This window comes from Gadus chalcogrammus, unplaced genomic scaffold (assembly GCF_026213295.1).
Source record: "Gadus chalcogrammus isolate NIFS_2021 unplaced genomic scaffold, NIFS_Gcha_1.0 GACHA101, whole genome shotgun sequence".
Taxonomy (NCBI): Eukaryota; Metazoa; Chordata; class Actinopteri; order Gadiformes; family Gadidae; genus Gadus; species Gadus chalcogrammus.
The window spans coordinates 119163-133595 of record NW_026613536.1 but is presented as its reverse complement, the minus strand read 5'-3'; the positions used below and the strand labels follow the sequence as shown (position 1 = coordinate 133595).

The 14433-nt window shown below is 44.0% G+C and overlaps 1 non-coding gene across 1 annotated transcript; it reads left to right on the top strand.

Moving 5' to 3' along the window:
* Positions 1-13962: 13962 nt before the first annotated feature.
* On the top strand, positions 13963-14058 carry trnai-uau (transfer RNA isoleucine (anticodon UAU)). Its single transcript has 2 exons — positions 13963-14000; positions 14023-14058. It is a non-coding gene; the product is annotated as a tRNA-Ile (tRNA).
* The last annotated feature ends 375 nt before the right edge of the window (positions 14059-14433 follow it).

Below are 14433 nucleotides of genomic sequence, written 5' to 3'. Positions count from 1 at the left end.
TGTGTGTGTGTGTGTGTGTGTGTGTGTGTGTGTTAGAGCCCGACTAATATATCGGCGGTCCGATATTACCGGTCGATATTAGGCATTTTCCAAACTATCGTATCGGCCGATTAATCAATATTAAAAAAATAAAATATATATATTGTTTTTAGTTATTGTTTTTTTGTTCAAAGGAGATTGATTTTCATATCTTGGGTGTGGGGTGTGTGGGTGTGTGTGTGTGTGTGTGTGTGTGTGTGTGTGTGTGTGTGTGTGTGTGTGTGTGTGTGTGTGTGTGTGTGTGTGTGTGTGTGTGTGTGTTAGAGCCAGACTAATATATCGGCGGTCCGATATTACCGGTCGATATTAAGGTGCGGCCACACCAGACGCGTATCTCGCGTACTTCGCGTATAAAATCGCCATTTTTTCCATAGGGAACCATTGGTTTACACGCGTATTACGCGTTTCACGCGTATAAGCAACATTTTACGCGCGTATAGCGCGTATGTGGCGCGTATATTTACGCGCAATACGCGCGTATATCGCGTATATCGCGTACATTTCAAGAGTTCAAAAAATTGAACTTTTTACGCGAAGTACGCGAGATACGCGTCTGACGATTAGCCGCGTTGCCCAATCAGCGTTGAGCTTGACCCGACGTCACTGGCAGAGAGTAGTGAGCTTGGACAGAAGCATACGGCCGACATCTTTCTTTATTCTGTGTGGAAATAGTAACATAGTTACGCCATTAAATGCTTTTATGGAAACATTTCTAGCGAGAAATGTGCATTTTACTTTCATAATGTTCGCTCGGTGAATGTGAAGGATGTTTGGTTTGATAGTTATGACGAAGAGGGAACGCTCCGTTCACTTGCATGGACAGAGTGTCTGGATGCTAAGCAACCTCAACGTCTTGGCGGACTATATATCTGCTGATCAACACTACGAATGCTGGAAACACACCAGACACACCATGTGAAGTTATTTAACCCGATTATTGTTATTTATATCAGAGATTATTTAATCTAACCCGATCTAAACTCTATCACCCAAACACGGCGGCGTTTGGGTTTCCTACCTCGGACTCCAGCGCAGCCACGGCCGACAACTTTCTTTATTCTGGGTGGAAATAGTAACATAGTTACGCCATTAAATGCGTTTATGGAAACATTTTTAGCGAGAAATGTGCATTTTACTTTCGTAATGTTCGCTCGGTGAATGTGAAGGATGTTTGGTTTGATAGTTATGACGAAGAGGGAACGCTCCGTTCACTTGCATGGACATTGGACTCATCTAGGCGAGTGACGTAGGCGCGTATGGCGCGTATTGCGCGTATGTGACCATTTTTGACACAAAATGGTCAAGCAACATTTTACGCGCGTATCTCGCGTAAAAATTACGCGAGATAAGCGTCTGGAGTGGCCACCTTTAGGCATTTTCCAAACTATCAGTATCGGCCGATTAATCAATTTTAAAAAAATAAAATATATATATTGTTTTTAGTTATTGTGTTTTTGTTCAAAGGAGATTGATTTTCATATCTTAAATTTGTATTTAGATACATTTTATTTACCAGAAATTTAATGAATTTTGATTTTTCTGTTGTGACAATAAAACAATAAAATAAAGTTTATTTTTCAAACTGCATTACCTTATTATTTTAGTGAGGACTCATAAATGACTACAAATAACCAATGTTAGGGAAATCTGTTTATGTTTTGTCACGCGTTCCTGGGATTTCTTTTTTTACATATATATCGGCCGATATATCGGAATATCAGATTTTTAAATCACCAAATATTTGTATCCGAATCGGCCTTAAAAATCCTTTATCGGTCGGGCTAAAGTGTGTGTCTGTGTGTGTGTGTGTGTGTGTGCGCACGCGCGTTTGCGTACGGTATGGTTTGCATTTATCTTTTGAGTTTTATGTGTCTGCATAATCACGAAACATTGACTGAGCGACTCACTGTCTCCGACAGCAGACAGGGCCCACAGAAAGGACCTGTCCCAGGTCACGGGGAACACGAGGACCCGGTTGAGGGGACTCAGGGAGCTCTGGGCTGAGACCCTTACCATCGCCCTGCCGGATCAGCTAGAGGAGAAGCCTTTGGGCCGCCCTTCAGGCCTGAACCCCTTCCCTGGCCAGACCGCCCCGGACCGAGGCCAGACCGCCCCGGACCGAGTCCAGACCACCCCGGACCGAGTCCAGACCGCCCCGGACCGAGGCCAGACCGCCCCGGACCAAGGCCAGACCCCCGATGAACCTGGTGAGTTCGCTGCGGTTTTTAGAGCCTGACAAATATATCGGCGATCCGACATTATCGGACAATATTAGACATTCTCCAAACTATCGGTATCGGCCGACTAATTAATAAAAAAAAATAGTCATTGTGTTTTTGTTCAAAGGAAATTGATTTTCATACCTTAAGTTTGTATTTTTATACATTTTATATATGAGAAATTTAATGAATTTAGATTTTGACTTTTCTATTGTGACAATAAAATAACAAAATAAAGTTTATTTTGCATAACCTGCATAACCTTATTATTTTAGTGAGGACTCATAAATGACTCCAAATAACCAATGTTAGGTAAATCTGTTTATGTTTTTTTACGCGTTTCTGGATTTCCCTTTTTTTATATATATCGTCCGATATATCAGAATATCGGATTTTTAAATCACCAAATATTTGTATCGGTAACAGCCTTAAAAATCCCTTATCGGTCGGGCTCTAGTGTGTGTCTGTGTGTGTGTGTGTGTGCGCACGCGCGTGTGCGTACAGTATTGTTTGCATTTATCTTTTGAGCTTTATGTGTCAGCATATTCACGAAACATTGACTGAGCGACTCACTGTCTCCGACAGCAGACAGGGCCCTCAGAAAGGACCTGTCCCAGGTCACGGGGAACACGAGGACCCGGTTGAGGGGACTCAGGGAGCTCTGGGCTGAGACCCTTACCATCGCCCTGCCGGATCAGCTAGAGGAGAAGCCTTTGGGCCGCCCTTCAGGCCTGAACCCCTTCCCTGGCCAGACCGCCCCGGACCGAGGCCAGACCGCCCCGGACCGAGTCCAGACCGCCCCGGACCGAGGCCAGACCGCCCCGGACCGAGTCCAGACCGCCCCGGACCGAGGCCAGGCCGCCCCGGGCCGAGGCCAGGCCGCCCCGGACCGAGGCCAGGCCGCCCCGGACCGAGGCCAGACCGCCCCGGACCACGGCCAGACCCCCGATGAACCTGGTGAGTTCGCTGCAGTTTTTTTAATCTGTTTGTGTACCTGCGTGTGTGTGTGTGTGTGTGTGTGTGTGTGTGTGTGTGTGTGTGTGTGTGTGTGTGTGGGTGTGTGTGTGTGTGTGTGTGTGTGTGTGTGTGTGTGTGTGTGTTAGAGCCAGACTAATATATCGGCGGTCCGATATTACCGGTCGATATTAGGCATTTTCCAAACTATCGTATCGGCCGATTAATCAATATTAAAAAAATAAAATATATATATTGTTTTTAGTTATTGTGTTTTTGTTCAAAGGAGATTGATTTTCATATCTTAAATTTGTATTTAGATACATTTTATTTGCCAGAAATTTAATGAATTTTGATTTTTCTGTTGTGACAATAAAACAATAAAATAAAGTTTATTTTTCAAACTGCATTACCTTATTATTTTAGTGAGGACTCATAAATGACTACAAATAACCAATGTTAGGGAAATCTGTTTATGTTTTGTTACGCGTTCCTGGGATTTCTTTTTTTAATATATATCGGCCGATATATCGGAATATCTGATTTTTAAATCACCAAATATTTGTATCCGAATCGGCCTTAAAAATCCTTTATCGGTCGGGCTAAAGTGTGTGTCTGCGTGTGTGTGCGCACGCGCGTTTGCGTACGGTATGGTTTGCATTTATCTTTTGAGTTTTATGTGTCTGCATAATAACGAAACATTGACTGAGCGACTCACTGTCTCCGACAGCAGACAGGGCCCTCAGAAAGGTCCTGTCCCAGGTCACGGGGAACACGAGGACCCGGTTGAGGGGACTCAGGGAGCTCTGGGCTGAGACCCTTACCATCGCCCTGCTGGATCAGGAGGAGGAGAAGCCTTTGGGCCGCCCTTCAGGCCTGAACCCCTTCCCTGGCCAGACCGCCCCGGACCGAGGCCAGACCGCCCCGGACCGAGTCCAGACCGCCCCGGACCGAGGCCAGGCCGCCCCGGGCCGAGGCCAGGCCGCCCCGGACCGAGGCCAGGCCGCCCCGGACCGAGGCCAGGCCGCCACGGGCCGAGGCCAGGCCGCCCCGGACCGAGGCCAGACCCCCGATGAACCTGGTGAGTTCGCTGCAGTTTTTTTTAATCTGTGTGTGTGCGTGCGTGCGTGTGTGTGTGTTTGTGTGTGTGTGTGTGTGTGTGTGTGTGTGTGTGTGTGTGTGTGTGTGTGTGTGTGTGTGTGTGTGTGTGTGTGTGTGTGTGTGTGTGTGTGTGTGTGTGTGTGTGTGTGTGTGTGTGTGTTAGAGCCCGACTAATATATCGGCGGTCCGATATTATCGGTCGATATTAGGCATTTTCCAAACTATCGGTATCGGCCGATTAATTAATTGTAAGAAAATAAAATATATATATTGTTTTTTAATTATTGTGTTTTTGTTCAAAGGAGATTGATTTTCATATCTCAAGTTTGTATTTTTATACATTTTATTCATCAGAAATTTAATGAATTTTGATTTAGACTTTTCTGTTGTGACAATAAAATAATAAAATAAAGTTTATTTTTAAACCGCCTTACCTTATTATTTTAGTGAGGACTCATAAATGACTTCAAATAACCAATGTTAGGTAAATCTCTATGTTTTCTGGAATTTCTTTTTTTTATCTATATCGGCCGATATATCGGAATATCGGATTTTTAAATCACCAAATATTTGTATCGGTATCGGCCTTAAAAATCCTTTATCGGTCGGGCTCTAGTGTGTGTCTGTGTATGTGTGTGCGCACGTGTGTGTGTGTACGGTATTGTTTGCATTTATCTTTTGAGTTTAATGTGTCAGCATAATCACAAAACATTGACTGAGCGACTCACTGTCTCCGACAGCAGACAGGGCCCACAGAAAGGTCCTGTCCCAGGTCACGGGGAACACGAGGACCCGGTTGAGGGGACTCAGGGAGCTCTGGGCTGAGACCCTTACCATCGCCCTGCTGGATCAGGAGGAGGAGAAGCCTTTGGGCCGCCCTTCAGGCCTGAACCCCTTCCCTGGCCAGACCGCCCCGGACCACGGCCAGACCGCCCCGGACCGAGGCCAGACCGCCCCGGACCGAGGCCAAACCGCCCCGGACCGAGGCCAGACCGCCCCGGACCGAGGCCAGACCGCCCCGGACCGAGTCCAGACCGCCCCGGACCGAGTCCAGCCCCCCCCGGACCGAGGCCAGGCCGCCCCGGACCGAGTCCAGACCGCCCCGGACCGAGGCCAGGCCGCCCCGGACCGAGGCCAGGCCGCCCCGGACCGAGGCCAGGCCGCCCCGGACCGAGGCCAGACCGCCCCGGACCGAGACCAGACCGCCCCGGACCGAGGCCAGACCCCCGATGAACCTGGTGAGTTCGCTGCAGTTTTTTTTAATCTGTGTGTGTGCGTGCGTGTGTGTGTGTGTGTGTGTGTGTGTATGTGTGTGTGTGTGTGTGTGTGTGTGTGTGTGTGTGTGTGTGTGTGTGTGTGTGTGTGTGTGTGTGTGTGTGTGTGTGTGTGTGTTAGAGCCCGACTAATACATCGGCGGTCCGATATTATCGGTCGATATTAGGCATTTTCCAAACTATCGGTATCGGCCGATTAATTAATTGTAAGAAAAGAAAATATATATATTGTTTTTTAGTTATTGTGTTTTTGTTCAAAGGAGATTGATTTTCATGTCTCAAGTTTGTGTTTTTATACATTTTATTCATCAGAAATGTAATGAATTTTGATTTAGACTTTTCTGTTGTGACAATAAAAGAATAAAATAAAGTTTATTTTTAAACCGCATTACCTTATTATTTTAGTGAGGACTCATAAATGACTTCAAATAACCAATGTTAGGTAAATCTCTTTATGTTTTCTGGAATTTCTTTTTTTTATATATATCGGCCGATATATCGGAATATCGGATTTTTAAATCACCAAATATTTGTATCGGTATCGGCCTTAAAAATCCTTCATCGGTCGGGCTCTAGTGTGTGTCTGTGTATGTGTGTGCGCGCGTACGTGCGTGCTGTATTGTATGCATTTATCTTTTGAGTTTGATGTGTCAGCATAATCACAAAACATTGACTGAGCGACTCACTGTCTCCGACAGCAGACAGGGCCCTCAGAAAGGACCTGTCCCAGGTCACGGGGAACACGAGGACCCGGTTGAGGGGACTCAGGGAGCTCTGGGCTGAGACCCTTACCATCGCCCTGCTGGATCAGGAGGAGGAGAAGCCTTTGGGCCGCCCTTCAGGCCTGATCCCCGTCCCTGGCCAGACCGCCCCGGACCGAGGCCAGACCGCCCAGGACCAGGGCCAGACCGCCCCGGACCAAGTCCAGACCGCCCCGGACCAGGGTCAGACCGCCCCGGACCGAGTCCAGACCGCCCCGGACCAGGGCCAGACCGACCCGGACCGAGGCCAGACCGCCCCGGACCAGGGCCAGACCGCCCCGGACCAAGTCCAGACGGATCAGAAGGAGAAGCCTTTGGGCCGCCCTTCAGGCCTGAACCCCTTGGGAGACATTAAGACGGCCACACAGCAGGCTGAGGGGAAGGGCCCCAGGTCTTGGATGCATGTCCTGTAAAAAAATAATATATATATGTATATAATAATAATAATAGCATACAAAAAACCCAAAAAAATAAAAGCCCCATAAAATGTATTACTGCACCATTGTACAGACAAAGTATGTACGTCAAACATCTGATGGCACCCAACCGATCATCAATGTGGACTTGGGCGGGACCCATCCGATGTTTGAGGTCCATACTTTGTCTGGGCCCAGGTGAATTTATAAAAAGTATGTACGTCAACATCTGATGGCACCCGACCAGGTCGACATCAATGTGACATCACACAGGAGGGAAACGCAGCTTTGTCGGAGCCCGGGTGAATTTAAACAAAGTAGTCAAACATCTGATGGGACTCAACCAAGTCCTCATCGGTGTTGCATCACACTGAGGTGTGTAATGCTTTGTTTAAATTCACCTGCGCTTGGACCAAGCTGCGGTTTCTCTCCAGTGTGAAGTCACATCGATGTGGACTTGGTCGGGTCCCATCCGATGTTGGACGTACACACTTTGTTTCAATTCGCCTGGGCCCAAATGCCAATTCTTGCATATAAAATCGAATAAAAATATGTTTGCCGGCGGTTGTTCGAGGGAAAGTAATAGCTAAAACCTCTAAAATAAAGAAACTTAAAGCAGAGGCGTACCAGAACCACTCTTTAAGATTAAGAGAACTGGAACAGCAATATCAAAAGACAAACAACCCGAATATATGTAAAAAAAATTAGGGATACCAAAACTAAGATAAATTATATATTAATGGACGAATATGGAAAAAAGAACATATTTATGAAACAAAATTATTATGAAATTGGCCCAAGAGCAACTAAACTCCTAGCAAAACGTATACGAAAACAACAAGCAGTTAATACCATTCATACAATTAAGGATCCATGCACCAATGAGACGATAGACGAGCCGGAAAATATAGAAAGAGTATTTAGGGGGTTCTATGAAAAATTATATACACAACCGGCTGCTGCGAACGAGGAAGAAATTAGAACCTTTTTAAACGAATTGGATTTACCGTCGATTGGCACTTACCAAAATGAAAGATTAACAGCAGACATTACAAGGGAAGAGATTATTTATGCTATAAAACCATTGAAAAACGATAAATCTCCAGGGAGCGATGGTTATCCTGCAGAGTGGTACAAGATTTTTAAGGAGGAACTGCTACCAGCTCTCCAGACTTCCTTTAATTGAACTCTAAAAGAAAACAAAACACCACCAACATGGGCAGAAGTAATTATATCAGTCATTCCAAAACCAGGCAAAGATAAGGATAGATGTGAAAATTATAGACCGATCTCAATACTAAATTTAGATTATAAACTATATACGTCAATTATCTCTAAAAGAATAAATACCTTCATTACAGAATTAATTGACGAAGATCAAACGGGATTCATATCGGGCCGCCAAACCCAAGATAGTATACGCCGAACTCTACAAATAATTGACAATGCAAGAAGAGAGAAACAAAGCACTGTACTGGTTAGCATTGACGCGGAGAAGGCATTCGACTGTGTGAATTGGAAATTCCTTTATCAGGTGTTGGAACGATTCGGATTTAATACTAAATCAGTTCAATTGATTAAAACACTTCATCAAAAACCCTCTGCTAGAATTAAAATTAATGGAAGTTTGTCCAAGAAAGACAAGGATACTGTATGTCGCCGATCCTGTTTGCGATTTTTATTGAGCCCTTAGCTCAAGCAATCCATCAAAATAAAGAACTTAAAGGGGTCACGATTAAGGGTATAGAACATGAATTGGGACTTTTTGCTGATGATTTAATAGCTTTCCTCGATCAACCCAACACGTCGCTCCCTAATTTGATGAAGCTACTACACACGTATGGCCATCTGTCAGGATATAAAATTAATGTTTCCAAAACACAGATTTTATCGTTTAATTATACCCCACCAAAAGAGATCATGGAAATATATGACCTTAAGTGGAACCTAAAGTCAATTCAATATTTGGGCGTTACGATCACTAAAAACTCCACCGACCTATATAAAGCAAATTATAACAATTTAGATCAAGAAATAAAAAAAGATATAGCAAGATGGTCTACCCTCCCCTTGATCTAAACTCAAGAATTGAGATAGTTAAGCTTAATATATTGACCAGATTTCTCTATCTATTCCAATCTTTACCAATAGAGGTCCCCAGGGGTCAATTTGCTAATTGGGACAGAATGATTTCCAGATTTGTCTGGGGGGGCAAAAGACCTAGAGTCAGATGCAAAACTCTTCAGCTAAGGAAAGAGAGAGGAGGTATGGGTCTTCCAAAATTAAAGGAATACTATTATGCTGCTCAATTGAGACCTGTGTACTGTTGGTGTAGGTCAGAATTTAGAGTAAAATGGAAAGACATAGAAAGAGATGTAAACCAAATTCCAATTCAACATTTCATTGGAGATAACAAACTATACAAAGAACTAAAAAATAAAATGGACCGTACAACAGTACACACGCTAGGTCTATGGTTTAAAATTTTGAAAGTATATAAGATTCAGAATGACATTAATATATTAAAATGGGTAGCACATGATATACATTTCAAACCTACATTGTATGATCCAGGATTCAAGCACTGGGTAACAAAGGGAATAACAACTTGGTGTGTTTTGGTAAAAGCTCATGAATTCTATAGATACCTTCAAATGAGGGACTATTTCAAAAGGGAAATCGGGTCAGATTCTCCCAAGGAGGTGAACGGTGTCTCCATATGAGGTCCCCAAAAGTAGTTTGGTGCTCTATCTATGTAAATTTCAGGAAGAGAATATTATTGCGAGTGATATATATTTGATAAAAATACTGCTGGTAGCGAGCAAGAAAGCTATCACCAGACATTGGTGTAAAGAAACACCACCAACGAAGACTCATTGGTTTACTATTGTTGATAGCTGTAATGGAGAAACTGACACACAAACTGAGACTTCCAGAAACACAATTCGACTGTAAATGGGAAAAATTGACACTTTACAGGACTCAAAATGAAGACATTGGATTGGAACAGTAGTAGATAATTACAAACTCAGGATATGAGAATATGAAGGTACTTCCCAGGCAGGTTTTTTTTTTTTTTTCTTGTTTTATTTTTATTTATTTTTTATTTCTATTGCCATTCCATTTGTTGATGTTGATATAATGTTGTCATGTTACTGTGAAAAACTGTCAATAAAGATCTAAGTGACAAAAAAAATAGATATATGTTTGCCAAAATCTTCATCCTCTTGTGTCTTTTTATAGATGTATACGTATGTCTTATACTTGGTGGCAGACACACACTCTATGACACGCACGTGTGTGAGTGTGCACACACACAACAATAGCAGGTGGTGGAAGAAGAACCTGAAAGCCATGAGTCTTCCCAGAAAAGGGCCCTGGTAAAAGTAAAAAGCCCCCAATAGAATACGACTTGAGTAAAAGTCTTCCACTATCTGATATTAATTGCACTTAAGTATCAAAGGTAATTTTCAGATATTATATGTACTTGAGCATGGAAATTAAAAGTACAAGTATTGTTAATAAAAAAAAGCAAACCAATAAATGTTTTCCGATTTGAGATTTATTGGAACTTTGACAATAACACACACACACAGAGAGAGAGAGAGAGAGAGAGGAGAGAGCAACAGAGACAGAGACAGAGAGACAGAGACAAAGAGTAGGCACAGCAATTGTCACCACATTGCCTGTGTCGTTTCACGTCGTATTCACCGTGAAATGGAAAAATGACAAGCAAACTTCACACAAAACTTTACCAGACTCGCCTTGCACTCGTTTCACCCAGGGAAAGATAGTTTCCCAGTCTTTATTGTAGCTGCATTCCTGTTCTTAGCCGTACGAGTCGTGCTTTCCTCCGTCTTGTGCTGAAGGCAGTTTGACCTGAGTTGCATTTTTTCTTGTTGGTGGGCGTGCCCTTAACCTGCGTCCGCGTCCCATTTTGATTGACATGATCAATCGGCCCGCCCCGCCCCCTGATGAAAGCCCTCATTGAACAAAATTGAGATTCTGAAGCCCTGTTTACAGGAAGGGAAAACGCAGATATTTCCACGCGGTTTGGCCTCTCATTTACACGAAAACGCAGTTTTTGTCACAGAAAACGATCATTTCTAAAAACTCCGGCCAAAGATTTCTGAAAACGCTGGTTATGTGTTGTCGTGTCAGTGGGCGAAACGGGGTTTTAGGTTCTGATGCGTCACATTATGCGCCAGGAAATGCTTAACGTCATATGAGCGCCCTATGTCAAGTAGGTCTATCTGCAGCCGGAGCCACTTGCCAAACACGCCCATTGCTCTGCCAGACACGCCCATTACTTTGCCAAACACGCCCATTGCTCTGCCAAACACGCCCATTGCTCTGCCAGACACGCCCATTACTCTGCCAAACACGCCCATTGCTCTGCCAGACACGCTCATTACTTTGCCAAACACGCCCATTGCTCTGCCAGACACGCCCATTACTTTGCCAAACAGGCCCATTGCTCTGCCAGAAACGCCCGTTGCTCTGCCAAACAGGTCAAGTCTATTTTCGTAAATGTAGGGGGATATATGAGTGGCCCCACGTCGAATGGCATGACCCAAGATACGTAAGACAGAGAAAGCGCGCAAATTCGTGCAAAATATGTTTGACAGTGGAAGGATTTACATGGTTGCTTGGGTTATAGACTTCAAGACCCCCCCCCCTCTTTCTCCTTTAAGTTTGGCGCAGAACAACTCGGCCCATACCAAGTGTGACGGGATATTGTTGGTCAATGAAATGATTGAATAAATGTTCAACATGCATGCATGTAGCCTATTACTTTGACTTTCTAATGTTCTGGCGAAATTACCCAGTTTAAGTTTAAATATTAAGCATATATAAAGCACATACGTGCCTTTTTTTTCATAAATATCCTTAATACATAAAGCGGTGCAGTAAGAATTAAATGACGTATTCCAAGTAGCTCTAAGCACTGCTTATTAATATTAGACCAAACAAGACTCGTAATGGTAGGTAAAACAATACTTTATTAAAGCATGCAATTGTGTTGCAGAACAAAAGAAAAAGAAAACGTATGAAGTGCTTGCATGATATTGAAGCCTACAGCGATCATTAGTTAACGTGTGTGGCGGACGGTATTGTTATTTGTTATTTGTTTACCCAGGTGCCATAGCAACACCATTGCTACCTTTCATTGGCTGAATCTTTGAGAACGTTGTAGACTCAATCAATATAAGGTCGCGGGGAGACGAAGCTCTGTTCGTTTGTATATTTTATTTACGTGACCATATTTTAGTTTTATGTTAAAAAAAAAATGAATCAAAGAACCAGTTCTCTTGTTTTGGGCAACCAGTTCTTGTCGTTCACCTTCGGGATTCGTTCGTTGTGAACGGATCGGTCGCGAGATTCGCGACCGACTCATCCTTAATGGCCACCATTGAACGAGCAATGGGTGTGTTTGGCAGAGCAATGGGTGTGTTTGGCAGAGCAATGGGTGTGTTTGGCAGAGCAATGGCCGTGTTTGGCAGAGCAATGGGCGTGTTTGGCAGAGCAATGGCCGTGTTTGGCAGAGCAATGGCCGTGTTTGGCAGAGCAATGGGCGTGTCTGGCAGAGCAATGGCCGTGTTTGGCAGAGCAATGGGCGTGTCTGGCAGAGCAATGGGCGTGTCTGGCAGAGCAATGGGCCTGTTTGGCAGAGCAATGGCCGTGTTTGGCAGAGCAATGGGCCTGTTTGGCAGAGCAATGGCCGTGTTTGGCAGAGCAATGGGCCTGTTTGGCAGAGCAATGGGCCTGTCTGGCAGAGCAATGGGCGTGTCTGGCAGAGCAATGGGCGTGTCTGGCAGAGCAATGGGCGTGTCTGGCAGAGCAATGGGCGTGTCTGGCAGAGCAATGGGCGTGTCTGGCAGAGCAATGGGCCTGTTTGGCAGAGCAATGGGCCTGTTTGGCAGAGCAATGGGCCTGTCTGGCAGAGCAATGGGCCTGTTTGGCAGAGCAATGGGCCTGTTTGGCAGAGCAATGGGCCTGTTTGGCAGAGCAATGGGCCTGTTTGGCAGAGCAATGGGCCTGTTTGGCAGAGCAATGGGCCTGTTTGGCAGAGCAATGGGCCTGTTTGGCAGAGCAATGGGCCTGTTTGGCAAGTGGCTCCGGCTGCAGATAGACCCTACTCCCCTATGTTTACAGTTTGTTTGTTTGTTACAGGAAGACGCTCGTGTTATTCGTTGTTGTTGATTCTGCGGATTCTGATTGGCTTGCATGGCTTTAATTGCACTCAACGGCGTATTTATGCGTTTTGATGTAAACGACAACTTTTTTGAAAACGATATTGTGTGCACAATGTTATTTTTGAAAACGGAGGGGGGGAAACATTCGTTTCTATGAATACGCTGCTACGTATAAACGTGGCCTCAGTTCGAAGAACTTTGCATTGCATTCATGTCTTGAGAGCAGCTGAAGGGATGACCACGAACCACCAGAGGGCAGCAAGCCCATTAGAGCTCAGCTCTTTCAGAATGAAATATGATCACATGAATGATCACATGAATACACACGCATTCAATGTACGTTACCTTATATGTATGGACATATTCACAGCTGTTGATTTTTGGTTTAATGTTTAGATTAACATCAAATCACCTTCGAATAATCATCAAGTCTATATCAAAAGCAGTTCTCCAGTGGCGCAATCGGTCAGCGCGCGATAAGACAGTAACCATGTTAGCTTTGTACAAGATATTTTAGGATTAATCAACTCATTAATTTCTAATGTAAAGTAATGCTCTATGTCTATGTAATATGTTGACATGATCGAGTGCCATCTGATTTAAAATAACTTGGCTGAAACAAACCCAACCTGCTCAGAGTATTGTTGGATACGACGAGAAAGAGAGGCGGCCTGGTGGGAGGTACTTATAAGTCAAGCAGCAAGTCATGCGAGTTCGAGCCTCACCTAGCGCATCGTAAAAATAAGTTAGGCTTCTATAAACTCAGAATCTGTTGACATAAGCAAATTATCACTGATTTGCCAAAGCTTGTCTTAAGCCAACGCTCACTGTTTGATTTGAGGCCAGAGTCAAAGAGATCTATTCATTGACTTGGAACCAATATTAATAGATCTGACTCACTTTCTCTCTTCTCTTTGTGTAAAACAAAAGCTGTTGACCTAGTAGGTTTTGGTTTAATGCTTAGAATAACCTGAAATGATCTTCAACTTGTGAACTGCTGTGCTCCAGTGGCGCAATCGGTCAGCGCGTGGTACTTATAAGACAGTAACCTGCACCAAGTCATGCCGAAGTTGTGAGTTCGACCCTCACCTGGAGCAAGCTTTAGCTTTGTTAAACATAGTTGAGGACTTGGATTTCCGCTGTAAAGTAATGTGCTTTGTAATCTGTCGACATGAGCAAGTGCCGTCTAATTTACAATAGCTTGACTAAAACACAGAACAGCATCCTGAAATACAATATTGTTTGATTTGATGCCAGAGATCAACAGAGATGTAATCCAAGAGTTGGAACAGATAACCAAAGAGAAGTTTAAATATTTCGAATTTACATTTTTTGACTTTGTTGAAGACAGAATCAGTTTAATCAGTGGCGTGATTTGTCGAAAGAAGTAAACGTGACATTTCCAGAGATTACATTATTTCACAGGCAGCCAATCAAAAGTCTAAATTATAATTTCTCTTTGTCTTTAACAC